This window comes from Diadema antillarum, unplaced genomic scaffold, assembly GCF_040938485.1.
Source record: "Diadema antillarum isolate AM-2024a unplaced genomic scaffold, OU_Dant_1.0 scf00000029, whole genome shotgun sequence".
NCBI classification, from domain to species: domain Eukaryota; kingdom Metazoa; phylum Echinodermata; class Echinoidea; order Diadematoida; family Diadematidae; genus Diadema; species Diadema antillarum.
Window position 1 is genome coordinate 515,893 of NW_027270918.1, and position 12,566 is coordinate 528,458.

Below are 12,566 nucleotides of genomic sequence, written 5' to 3' on the forward strand. Positions count from 1 at the left end.
GAACAAGGTTATCCAAAACTCTATCAGCCACTTTAACCCGTTGAGGACGGACTGATTTTGCTACAACATGCATTTCCCATAGACATCTGGCTGAGCATACTCTTGACTCATCCTCAATGGGTTATAACTTGTTCAGCATGTCTGGGTTTTACACAAATCTTCCTTGGATGTTGATGCAACAAGTGTACAATGTAACTTATGAACATGGAGTGTAACAATGAAACTTTAACATAACATTTGATAATACCCTGAAAATATCTCCTTGCTGTAAATTTCCCCTAAATCTATACCACTATCTTGAAACATAACATACACTCTGTATTGATACATTTAAATTAGTTCAACCATTTATCATGGACAGGATAAAGAATTTATATACAATGAACACAGCAACTGAAATAAACATACACAGGAGAATGTAAGATATGAAAAGAAGGTATTAGAAATGGTGTTATGATGACAAATATCTCTTATAGGCCTAATGAGAGCATTTTTTTTTTAGACAACCATGTTTGGCATATGGTCCAATGCAAAGGCTAATTATGAAACTTTACTGTCCACCCACAAAAAAGTATATTTGATCTCAGATTATTGCTTAATGTCACCATCAGACACTTAGTTGTGAATACTAGCATTTCTCTTTGTTGAAAAACCTAGTAATTATCCATAGCCCCACTTCAGATAATATATTTAACTCAGACACAACATCAACAGCCTCACCAACCCAACAGGCTGGGCAAACACATTCTTATTTGCAGGTAGTGTGTCATTGGGATCTTAATCAATCATGTCAACAATGTTACGTAATGAGATTTAGATGTTATAGAATTCATTCAAAACCAAAGCCCCTGATATCTTCACATGAGAGGATAGAAGGCAAGAGTGGTCTTTCAACTTTGCCAGTCATCAAGGCTGAAATAATCTTGAGGCCTTTAATATCTTCTCATTTGCTCAATTATGCCATTTGTGCTCTGAGTCTAAATGAAAATGTACAACTGTATGTCAAAAATGTTACTCATTGCTACAATAGTTACATTCAGATGGTGATCCATAACCTGAAGGATAAGCCAACTTCGAGGATAAACTCTATGGGGCGCCAAGTGAGGCAGGGTCTATTTCATCACCAAAATGATAATTTCAGGAAATCAGTCATTTCGTCAATGAAATGACTGATTTCGTGATGAAAATGGCCATTTCGCTGATGAAATGACTGATTTTGGAAAGAAATTGAACATGCGACACTTGGTGCCCAATAAAGGTTATCCTTGAAGTTCGCTTTATCTTCATGGTTAAGGATCACCGTCTGGACATAACTATTTAAATGTTATGTGAACAAGTAAACATGTGCTTACTTGTAACATATAATTTTTGAAGAAAAAAGAAAATTTACTAACATCTACATGTATGTCAGCCAACTCCTAAGAGTGCAATATGGCATTTATCTGGAGTTTTCAATATGCTTCAATAGATCATAGATGCGATTCAACTCATTTTTTCCCCCATCATTGTGACAGAGATAAACTTACAAACTCTGCAAATGTTGTCTCTCACTATCACAGTAAATGACTTCATACACCAACAGGTGAGGCATACATTTAATAGCTAAACCTCCTACTTGCCTGGAACTCTGCCATGCAAATTTGTTAAATTTCAAGGTATTTTCAATTACATAACACACTTGCAAATTAAAGCATTCAATTAACTGAACAGCAAGCTAAATGACAATTTAGACTCGATGGATTTCTAATGATGTGGCATGTAACAATTATGGTCAGTCAGAGTCATTCAAGATACTGGCTAATGAGATGCCTTGATTACATCAGGGCTAACTTCTGAGCAATTTCTCAAATCATCACTGCCAGGTCTGATACATTTCTTAGAAAGAATTTAATGCTCTTACTGTGACAAAAAAAAAATGCCAACTTGTACAAGTATTACATCATCATGCTTGTGATGTAACTTTTCATTTTGGGTAATTTATTTTATCATGAAGCCTAGGTAATTGATTCTAAAAGTACTCATTAAAGAACAAAACTTTGGAAGAACATGCATTTCTGTTTCTCATTCCAAAACCTGATGGCGGCACTACAAAACAAATTACATATTCCTAATGCATCAAAATTATTCACAGAAACAAAGCATGTATGCAGGAATGCTATCTATGAGAAAAGAAAACATTCTACAACATGTATTCGGAGAGGTAAATTAATTTTGTTCCAAAACTCGCGCCCCTTTGTGAAGTTGAAATGAAACTTGCCGAAATCGACCCAGTGCAAAAGCATTATTAGCAATTAAGCAAGAGTTTAACTTCTGCAGGAAACATCCAAACCCAAAATTAGGTGAGTTGACACAAATACTGATATCAAACTGATATCACTGTGATGTAGAGTCCCATATGGACTATCTGAAGGCAGATTCAGAACTTCTTTAGATGAAATTGCGCAGTGTAGATATGATAGGAGATGCATTAGTGTTTTTTTTTTTAAATATTAGTCAGACACATTGCATGAGAGTAACTTTGAGATATAGGATCATAAATTTAGCTCAACTACAAATATCTAGTCATAGCACAATTTACAGGACAATTTAAGACTTTGAAACCAAAATGAGCATATTGTCAGCAACAAACTTTATTACCTACACTTTATACATTGTATCAACAGCAAATGACGCAGAGGTGGCTTTGGCATGCATCAGATTTTTTTGTGAGATGACGGTTGAAAGGTATGGGCAAATATTATTGTTTTCAAAATATTTCTCGCTCATACAGTCTGTACATTCACCTCATAAAAGTCTGTACATTCACCTCTCGTGGTAGGTAGCCCGTTTATGCTGTTATTAGACTTTGCACCCTTTCTTATCTCATGTGCGAACGCATTTATTGCTGAGCAAATAATATCTGCCCAAGACAACGCATCTGCTGGGAAACCTCACTTCATGTCCAACTGTCTACGTGACTAGAATGTCACATGGGGAAAATTTTCCACGTCCAACAATTAATGTTCAGAGTCATCACTTCATCAGCATGAATGCACAATACATACACACTCCCGCCTTTACTGCGGCAGGTCGTAAATGCTTTGGTTGCCAGACGCAGCACGTCATTTGGCTGGGCTGACACTCTTAAAAACTGTGTATTATTAGCGACAGATACATCAGTTTGACAGAGTGATGTTTCCCTATTCATTCATCTATCACAAGTCATTGTATGTCCATTTGTCTCTGTCAACAGTTATTCTTTTTTTCCCTAACATGCAACTCACACGATTCTTTAATTTCAAAGGGAAGGTTGTTTTGAATGAGATCAGTGATACCAGGGTAACAAATCTGTTGAAAGTCACAGCAACCTTGATCATGTGACCCCGATGCTGCTCATGGATGGATCCAATTTCATCGGACAACATTATAGGGATGCCTCTGCTATATTCATTCAAAGGGTTAACTTATAACAGTATTAAGGGATATGAATGATATTGTGTATTTTGCTTTGAAACACCAGTAAATCTCTAGATTGCAAAGCGATTTCTCCTATACTCTATTACTTGACCAAACAGTGGATAGGAATTTACTAATTTATTATATTAATATTACCCGGTATTAAATATCACTATTATTATCATTTTACTATTTTTCCTATTACTATTTTACTGATTTACTATAGGGATGTCTCTGCAATACTCACTCACATGGTTGACTTAGAAGAGTAAGGGATATGAATATTTGTGCATTTTTGTTTTGAAATACCTGTACAAATCTCTAGTGATTTCTCCTGCTGTACACTCTATTGCTTGACCAAACACTTAACAGTGGAAAGGAATTTACTACATGTAATTTGTCAATATTTCTTCACTTCTTACTTCCTCATAGCACCTGGTCAATATCTTGTGGATTCAAGCTGAAATTCCTCTTGACCATGTGAAAGTGCAAGATAAACCGTTCCTGGCTTTTCGACATGGTGTTGGGACTCTCACCTATGCTGGCCATGCATGCAAAATGAACTTCCTGTTGAGTATGTGGGACCTGCGAAATGCCTCCAGCGAATGTATTGATTGATTGCTGGTTGGTCACAGCAGTGACAAAGATTGTGGCTTTCAACGAATACAAATTGTATGTGGGGAGATCTACAAGTAGTTATAACAGTGTCAACACACATTTCTTTTGTAGTATGTATCATTCATGACATTTCTGTGTGCTCAAATGCCTCAACAGCAATTTAATCCAAGAAAAAAAAAAACAAGATGAAGAGTAGAAGTAAAACATATTATGGTTTGTAGATGGTGGAGTAGTACCTTAAATCCAGAAATCTTACCTGCATGAAACTTTTGCAAATTTTGTGAGAAGCCAAGATTTGTGAAAGCAAAAATGCACACAAAAGTGTTTGTCTACACAATGCATTGAGTGCCAGTTGCGATTCAGGAAAGCTTCGTGTTGCAAAAAAGGATGTCAGCTCCAAGTCACTAAAGTTTCATGCCCCAAATGTTTCCCAGTCTTACAGTAATCGAATGAGTTGAAGAACAAGTGCATCATACGACTTCACATTCTGCTTTGGCAGATTGCTCTGCATGTTGATTGCTGCTGACTTTTTCAGTGTTTCATGTAGTTCATGGCAATTCATACAAATCTATTATCAAAACTAAATTGTCCATCTATATTTGATGGGTACACACATGTAATCAGCAATCTTGGCTATGCAATTGCTATGCTGTTTGGATCACACTCCATGCTACATGTATATCATTTGCCTTGTGTAAAAAAAAAAAATCGAATTCTAAATTTCCCAATTGAGTGACTGTAATCAAGATTATAATACACGAGACATGACTTATAATTATCAGTCCTCTATATCAGAAGTTTGGGATTCTTTCATACAAAGCACACAAAAGTAAAACAACAACAAAAAACAAACAGCACAAAAAATACTGTGGTTTAGTTGTAGACATAACATGTTGAGTCATAAGATCTAAATGGCTATAGGTTGTTGTCCGTTTGGGATGCCATATGTGGAGACTATTAAAATTGACATTGAAACTGCACTGTCTAATTTTCTTGGTACAATGTACAAGTCTTACTTCATTCAACATTTCATTAGTCTGCTGCTTTGATCTCTGGAATAAGAACCATTTCAGCTTTTAGTGTTCAGAACTACCTTGCCTTGCCCAATTCACAATAATTTTACATTTATAAATGATGTCATACATACAAAATTGCAGTAAGTGCATGCCATGAAAAACAAAGAGACTTACTGTGGATGAGAAATACTGTAAACCATGTTCCACTATACAACTGGCCTTTTCTTGTTCTTTTCTTTATTTCACTTTGCTCATGGCAAATATCAATGACTGCACCTTTTTTCTTTTTTCTTTTTTTTTTGCTAAAGAAAGGGTGTTGTGGTGAATAAACTTCATCTCCGTTTTGTTCCACTGTACTGCTGTGAGCAACACCTCAGACAAATTATTTTCACACCGTGCGGTTTGGAGTCAAGGTGATGCTCGGACGCCTACACTTGACTTTTCTTACATCCAGTATGTCCCCAACAGCAACAATGAACACATCACAGATCAAACAAGAGAATAAAGAACCATGCTTATGGTTAGATATCAATTTACACTGTCAAATTCAGGTACAATTTGGTTGTGCCTGGTAAAATTCTCCTGGAGTCAAACTCACAAAAAATACTGAAAAAAAAAATCTATATTATATACATTGTACATATATGTACTCTATGTGACTCAGTAATAATTAAAGAGCATCCAGCCAGAAATCTTTTGTACATTAGCATACTTTCATTTTTTTCAAAAATTTTCAATTTCTTTAAACATTTTAACATTCAACCATATAATTGTATAAAGTCTCAGCAACATATGCTGGCATTCATCAGAGAGCCACATTTGCTGGATTTTTAAACCCTTGTTTGTCACATGGAACAATACAGAGAGCCAAGTATTTCTTCAACCCAACTGTACTTATGATAGCACATAAAATACTTCAAAAGGTAAGTAGTAATTAGTTTATGCTACTAAGGCACTTCAACAGTTATCTATTCGAAAGGGCAAATATAAAAAAAGTATCATCAAATCCCTCTATAGACAAATTTATATCAAAATTATATATTCAAAGGAATTGCTATTGATTGAGACAAATTGTCTTAAATGACTTGTTTTGGACAACATATGCGAGGCTTTTTATGAAGATCAATCTATATTGGAGTATACCCATCTGAATTTAATCTGTTATGGAGCATGAATGCAACATGGCTGGAAAATGTGGGTGTAGATATTTGCAGAACATCTCACGGAGTCATTCAACCCACCCACGACAAATAGATGCATCGTTCGGTATGACACGTCGCACTCAACTCAAGTCAATTCAACAAATGGAACCTCTGTACATAGCACCATTACTGCCAGTGCAATATATGACTTAAGTGCCAATTCAATCAGACTGGGAAATCATTAGTTTCTACCTGCTTTGACACAGACATAAAATATGGATCCAATATTCACTGCATAGTGATAAGATAGTTTACATTTATGACTGATCGCCAAGGGGCATTAAAGCAAAATTTTAATGTTCTGGCAGGTGTGTGAAATGGGATTACAATGTATATTGCCACTTGCCCAGCCGGGTAATTGCTCATGCCGCAAGGCATTGTGCTCACACACCATTAAAAACCCCACGACTACCAAATACATAACATGTCTGTATATCAAATGAGACATAATGGAGTATCATATTTCTCGCTTCTCATGAGCAGATGAAGCAGCACGCTTCTGAATGCAGTTTCTGAAGTTCTTGATAGATGAATGTACTTCAAATTTGTAGTAAACCTGGGTAAATGATTGAATTTGAGCAATCTTTTTCTTTCTTGAGCAACAAGGCATACTTATGCAAACAAAATAAAGTTTATAGCACCTTGATATTCTTTCCAGAATATTAATCATGGATTATTTTTATATTTTAGAGGGTTACAATAATTTGATAAAGAGTATGCATGTACATGTATTAGTATGATACATACACTGTAGGACAACTGAATGATGACACGCGGTATACATGTAAGTCTGAGGAAGGTGCAAAACGATACTCGGGCAGAATACCTATAATCCCAGAATCTCACACGCAGCTTCTTTGCATTTCATTTGCACTCACAGTATCAGCATCAGCGCTGGAGAAAACAAATTCTACCTTGCACAACCATGCTTGTTGGATTATTGTAGAGTGTCTATGAAATCATGCTCACTCATTTAAAATTCTCAAGGCAAGGCTAGTTGTATGAATGGGCTTTCATCGAAGTGATATCACTGGACTATAGGAGCTGAACACTGCTGTCAGAGATTGCATTATACCACCCTCGAACTCGATGCAAAGTACAATTGCATAGAATGCATACAAGGGACCCATCACCTACCGTGTAGCAGCTACAACATAATAGAGTGCCCCTTGGTCATTTATTTTCTCATTTTTAATTCAAGGTTGTTGACCGAGTTCCCCAAAATGGAGACTCCAAGTTGACATCATCATCACTGCCTTTGACATGCACACACAGGACTAGAGATCAGAGGAGCAATTTACAAATTGAAAACAAAAATTCAACGTACTGACAAAAGGTGCATGATTCCACTATCAGTAAAGGAAAAAAACCCAGAAAACAAAATATCAAGAAAGAACAAAAAGAGAAAACAGACGAGAGATAGCTTACAGAGAGAGAGAGAGAGAGAGAGAGAGAGAGAGAGAGAGAGAGGAGGGGGGAGGGAGGGGTTGAGGCAGAAAATAATGATAATGAGAAAGTGGTGAGGAGCTTATTCTTTGAGTAAAACCTGGACTCTAAAAATGACAAGCAAATTATACAAGAACCTCGCATGTCAAAATTGGGATAATTGACTTTTTATCATTTACTAACCAAATATTAAAGTAGTACACCCCTTTACTTTCTAGGTCATCATTGTCACCACAACAACAAAATAACAACACACTTTCTTCACACATACTTTTCTTTTTTACTTGTGATGTGTTCTATCCTATTCTGTTGGGAATATACAATGTATTTTTTTTCTAAGGTATCACAGATGCATGTACCACATACTATTCTCTATCCTCTTGTTTGGTTAAAAATTAAAATCAAAATTGAAACTATTTTCTGAAAATACCTGACACAGTCTAAGCAGTCTAATAAAACATTCCTTTTTAGGCTGTAAAAGGCACATAACTCCAACACTGTCAAAGTTGACTTTAAAACCAGTCAAGTGTAACACCATAAACTTCATAATGAACAGGGCACATAAATGTACTTATGTAGTCCTAGAAAAAAATCACACAGTTGAAATTTTATAATATGGTTCGTAAATACAATTGCATTATGGGTTACTTTCCAGATATAGAAAGCCAATATAACAAATTCTGAGAGTGAAGAAGCCAGACAGGCCATCTGAGGCGGCTGCTTCTGAGATTTTTTTCTTTCTCTCATTTCCAAGCCAAGTGGTGTGCATATGTGTATCTGTGAGCCAGATTAACAAACACCGCATGATTCCGACCTGGCGGTCTGACCTTATCATGGCTGTTTTTATTTGAATACATACTGTGTACATATTTTGCCTTCATTCTGAAACCAAATGAAACCTTGCCTGCAAACATTTGTATATGAATTCCACCTTTACATATCATGTTTGAGTGTAAATAGGGACTGAGCTTTGACTGTAAACCGAGGAATGTTCGCGTGCATTTTAATTTTGCGAATTTCACGAGCGCCAAGATTCGCAAAATTAAAATGCACGCAAAAGTTCTTGTCTACACTGTATGCATTGAATGCCAGTGGCAGTTTGCGAAAATTTCATGCCGCAAATAAGGGCGTCGGCTCCAATTCGCGAAAAATTCATGCCGCGAATATATTATGTTTTACAGTAACCTGAATTCTGTTTCGTGTTTTGCAACAGCCCTACAGCTTTTGCTATCACTCTTGGAAGTACATATCAGGGGCGGATCCAGGAATTCTGAAAAGGGGGGCAACTAATATTTCTGGTGCCACTTCTGGATTTCATTTCATTTTTTGTTTTTATTTCTTTTGTTTTTAATGAAAAATAAAGGGGGCGTGTGCCGGTTGCTCCCCTCTGAATCTGCCACTGCATATTCATTCTTTATGTCTGCCCTTGCCTTTTTTCCCCTTTCTTGCAAATGCCATGGCATGAAACAAATATTGGGCTGTTCTTTACCTTGTACAGTATAATTACATTGTACATGTATGTACATCACTTCTTATAAATGCATGCTACATGAAAATATCCTGAAGAAAGTTTTGAAGTCAGGAGACGAGGACATTCCACTTGTTCTGACTCACTATTATCATCTCCTCTGTGTGTGTGTGTGTGTGTGTGTGTGTGTGTGTGTGTGTGTGTGTGTTTTCTTTCCCAGGAAAGGCCAAAGACTGTTACACAGTGAGCTACCAGACATGAATAATTCAACTTCCTACAAAATGCAAAGGATTCGTGCATGCATGCGCGAGTTGGGTCTCCTTAAATCAATTCAAACTGCCCACAAGATGCTCACCATCATTTTGCACACCCCTGTAACGGGCCCTTTATATCTCGCACAAATTTGATGAGTATAACCCCTGAGATCTATTGAAGAGCGATATCGAGTTGTGTGCATTCTAATCTGCGGTCACTGTCCCTCCTGTAGACACTTCAGCAGAATCTCTTTATCAAATATGCATGGCTCTTTGGACATCCAGGGAATTATATGCTTCAGGCCTCATTAATATTATTACATTGTATGTTGATGTGATATCACTGAAAGTGAGATGGAATACAAAATTCACCTGATTACACACTTCAATTATGACAGTTACAATAAATACTTCTTCTGGGAGACGAGAAGTATACAATATGTATATGATACCATACATGTGCACGTATACTCAATCCAGGAGCATTTCTTTCTGGTCGACCATGCTGTTTGTGCTTAAATGGATACGGCACACAGTTTGCAAATCCATTCAGTACTAGTTTAACAGAGTTTGCCAGAGGTTTTGGACCGGTGAATACATCACCAATCATCTCCTTTTAAACATAGTGTATCTAAATGCTTTATATTTCCTCAATGCTCAATATATACTCAGTTCCACAAGTTATTGCAGAATGGCAACTAAAAATATCTCTTGTCCTACATCCATTAGCATAGAGCAGACAGTGCACGAAGTTTTCATTACTGCTCTAACATGACTTTTTACTCTGTAGTCATGTTATTGTATGCTCTGGATATGTAAGCTAGGATGATGATATAGTATTAGTAATCCTTGCAAAAGGATAACAGACTTTGACTAGAATCACAAAACATAAATGCAAACAAAGCACTTATATAGGCCTATATGTGTTTCACGTCTATCTTTTTAATCAGAGTATTTAGATTACCCCTAGAGTAAAATATTGATAGCGAATCTACCCATAAATAAGTTTTTAGACAACCAATGCTGCTACAAACTCAACAGTTAATTATTATGGCTGTCTACTCGTCTGTTTCCTTTCAGGTTGTAGTTAATCTAAAGCAATGCATTGGAATCATTGGAATACACAATGCAATGCCAGTTTGCTGGTAAAGAAGCATGGATAAACAAACAAAGCAACCATCAGAAGGACAAAATTGATGGAGCTGTAAATTGCATGCTATTATGAAGAAGGTAATGGGTTTGTTTATTTGCCAAGCTGCCACTCATCCATAAAAATTCAGAGCCTCAAATGGCATGATGATCATTATACATCCAACTTATTTTAATAATACCCTAGATATCCCACATTTGAAATTTAGATGATTATCAGATAACTGACTCAAAACTGTTGCAATTGCTGCAAGATGGAGAGGGCACTTGTGAAAAGATAAAGAAAAAAGTCTGTTTACCAGCAAATATCAAATAAATCATATGAACTTGTTATTAAGAACCTCAAATGATTTCAACGACGCCAACAACCGACTCCATCATCTGGTTCGCCTGACTCAAAGGCAGAGATTCTGCTGACGACACGTTGATCGATGTTGCCGACAGGCAGCTTTCTGTCCACTACTCCAAGAGGACAGGGACAATTAGTCAATTACTGTACGGATATCGGGAATCAGGCTATGGAGCTGGGCTGGGATATATGCTATCTCTCCCTTTGTGAGGAAAGCATCAATACCATATGCAGCTCAAACTTGCAATTATTGGACTTCCCCTCAAAACAAAACACTGCGAAAAAACAGCACTGTTGTAAATTATAATAATAAACTGCACAGACTGCAATATGCACAAAATGGCAGAGTAAGTCCTTCAAATATCAATTTGCTAAGACTTGCCTGGGTGGCTGGATTATAGTCCCATAAAGATGCAAGTAAGTATGACTGAAGAGTCCTATGAAAATAGGCAACAGCTCTTCAGACATCATATTCAGGTGAAGTACAAATTATTATTACTTTGTTTTTGTTTGTTTGTTGTTGTTGTTGTTGTTGTTGTTGTTGTCTTAAATAGCTTCGCTAGCAGCTGTGGTCTCTTGTCAGGCCATGGTGTTACAAAGCCATGCCAAATAACACAAATCATTAATGAGAGAGACTCACTTGGTGCTTTTGCAGTCACAAACTGTTGCTAGAATTGATACCATTTGATAAGAACAAAGAACATCTGTCAGATCAAAGCATACCTGTATGTATAGAATATTGCAACCACTGTTAGATCTACTTACTTGTACAAGGTAAGCTTGAATATATCCATACAAATATTACTTTCCTTTACTTGGGGTGCAGTGAAAAGTGCACTCAAATACATTTTGTACCATAAACCTTAGCTTACTTCGTATTCCATAGCAAAAACACTCACCCATTTGTCCACAGTCACAATGTGGGGTTGTTGTTTGGCTTTAATACACATAGATCCATTCATTAAAAAAAAAAATAAATTTATGCCGATTTGTTCCCCACTGTAATGACCATATGGTTTCAATTCCCACTATTCACACAGCAAGCAATCTCTCTTTCTCTTTTTGTCCTCTCTAAAATACAATACATGTATATCACTCCCAGAGCTGCTCAGGTAAAGCAGAGCTCAATAAACTAGCAGATAGAAGAAAATTCCCTGCTGACATTTTCCACCCACACTCCGGCCTTTACAAATAGCCACGTTCTGTGCCTTTCTTTCCATGCCTTTTTTTTTCCTTATTTTTTTTGCTGAAACGTGGACTGGACCCTGACAGGCCACACTCTGCAAACACACAGCACTACTTTATGTCAATATCATATCGCCAGATATGCTTTTAAATAATCCTACGTTCTGCCAGCTTGGCATGGGATGCAATTTTTTGACCATATGGCAGTTTGGACATTTCAAATAAATGCAAGATGTCAACTTAATTGAGATTTACAAATTTTGTTTGGAGATGGGTAACTAGAGGGGAACATTATAATTTTGGGAGCATACAGTAGTTTATAGATGGAAGAGACTCTACAAATTTATTCTAAAATTATGCACTAAAATGCATTTCACTGGTAGAAGAGAGTTTAAATTTCTGAATGATACAAAATGACAGTGGATAACAAATCTTTCCCAGATT

At 36.6% G+C, this 12,566-nt stretch overlaps 1 protein-coding gene across 1 annotated transcript in view; it reads right to left on the reverse strand.

Annotated features, from left to right (window-relative positions):
* The window catches only part of LOC139738908 (uncharacterized), a 169,998-nt gene that overhangs the window by 91,814 nt on the left and 65,618 nt on the right, over positions 1–12,566 (reverse strand). The window lies entirely within an intron of this gene.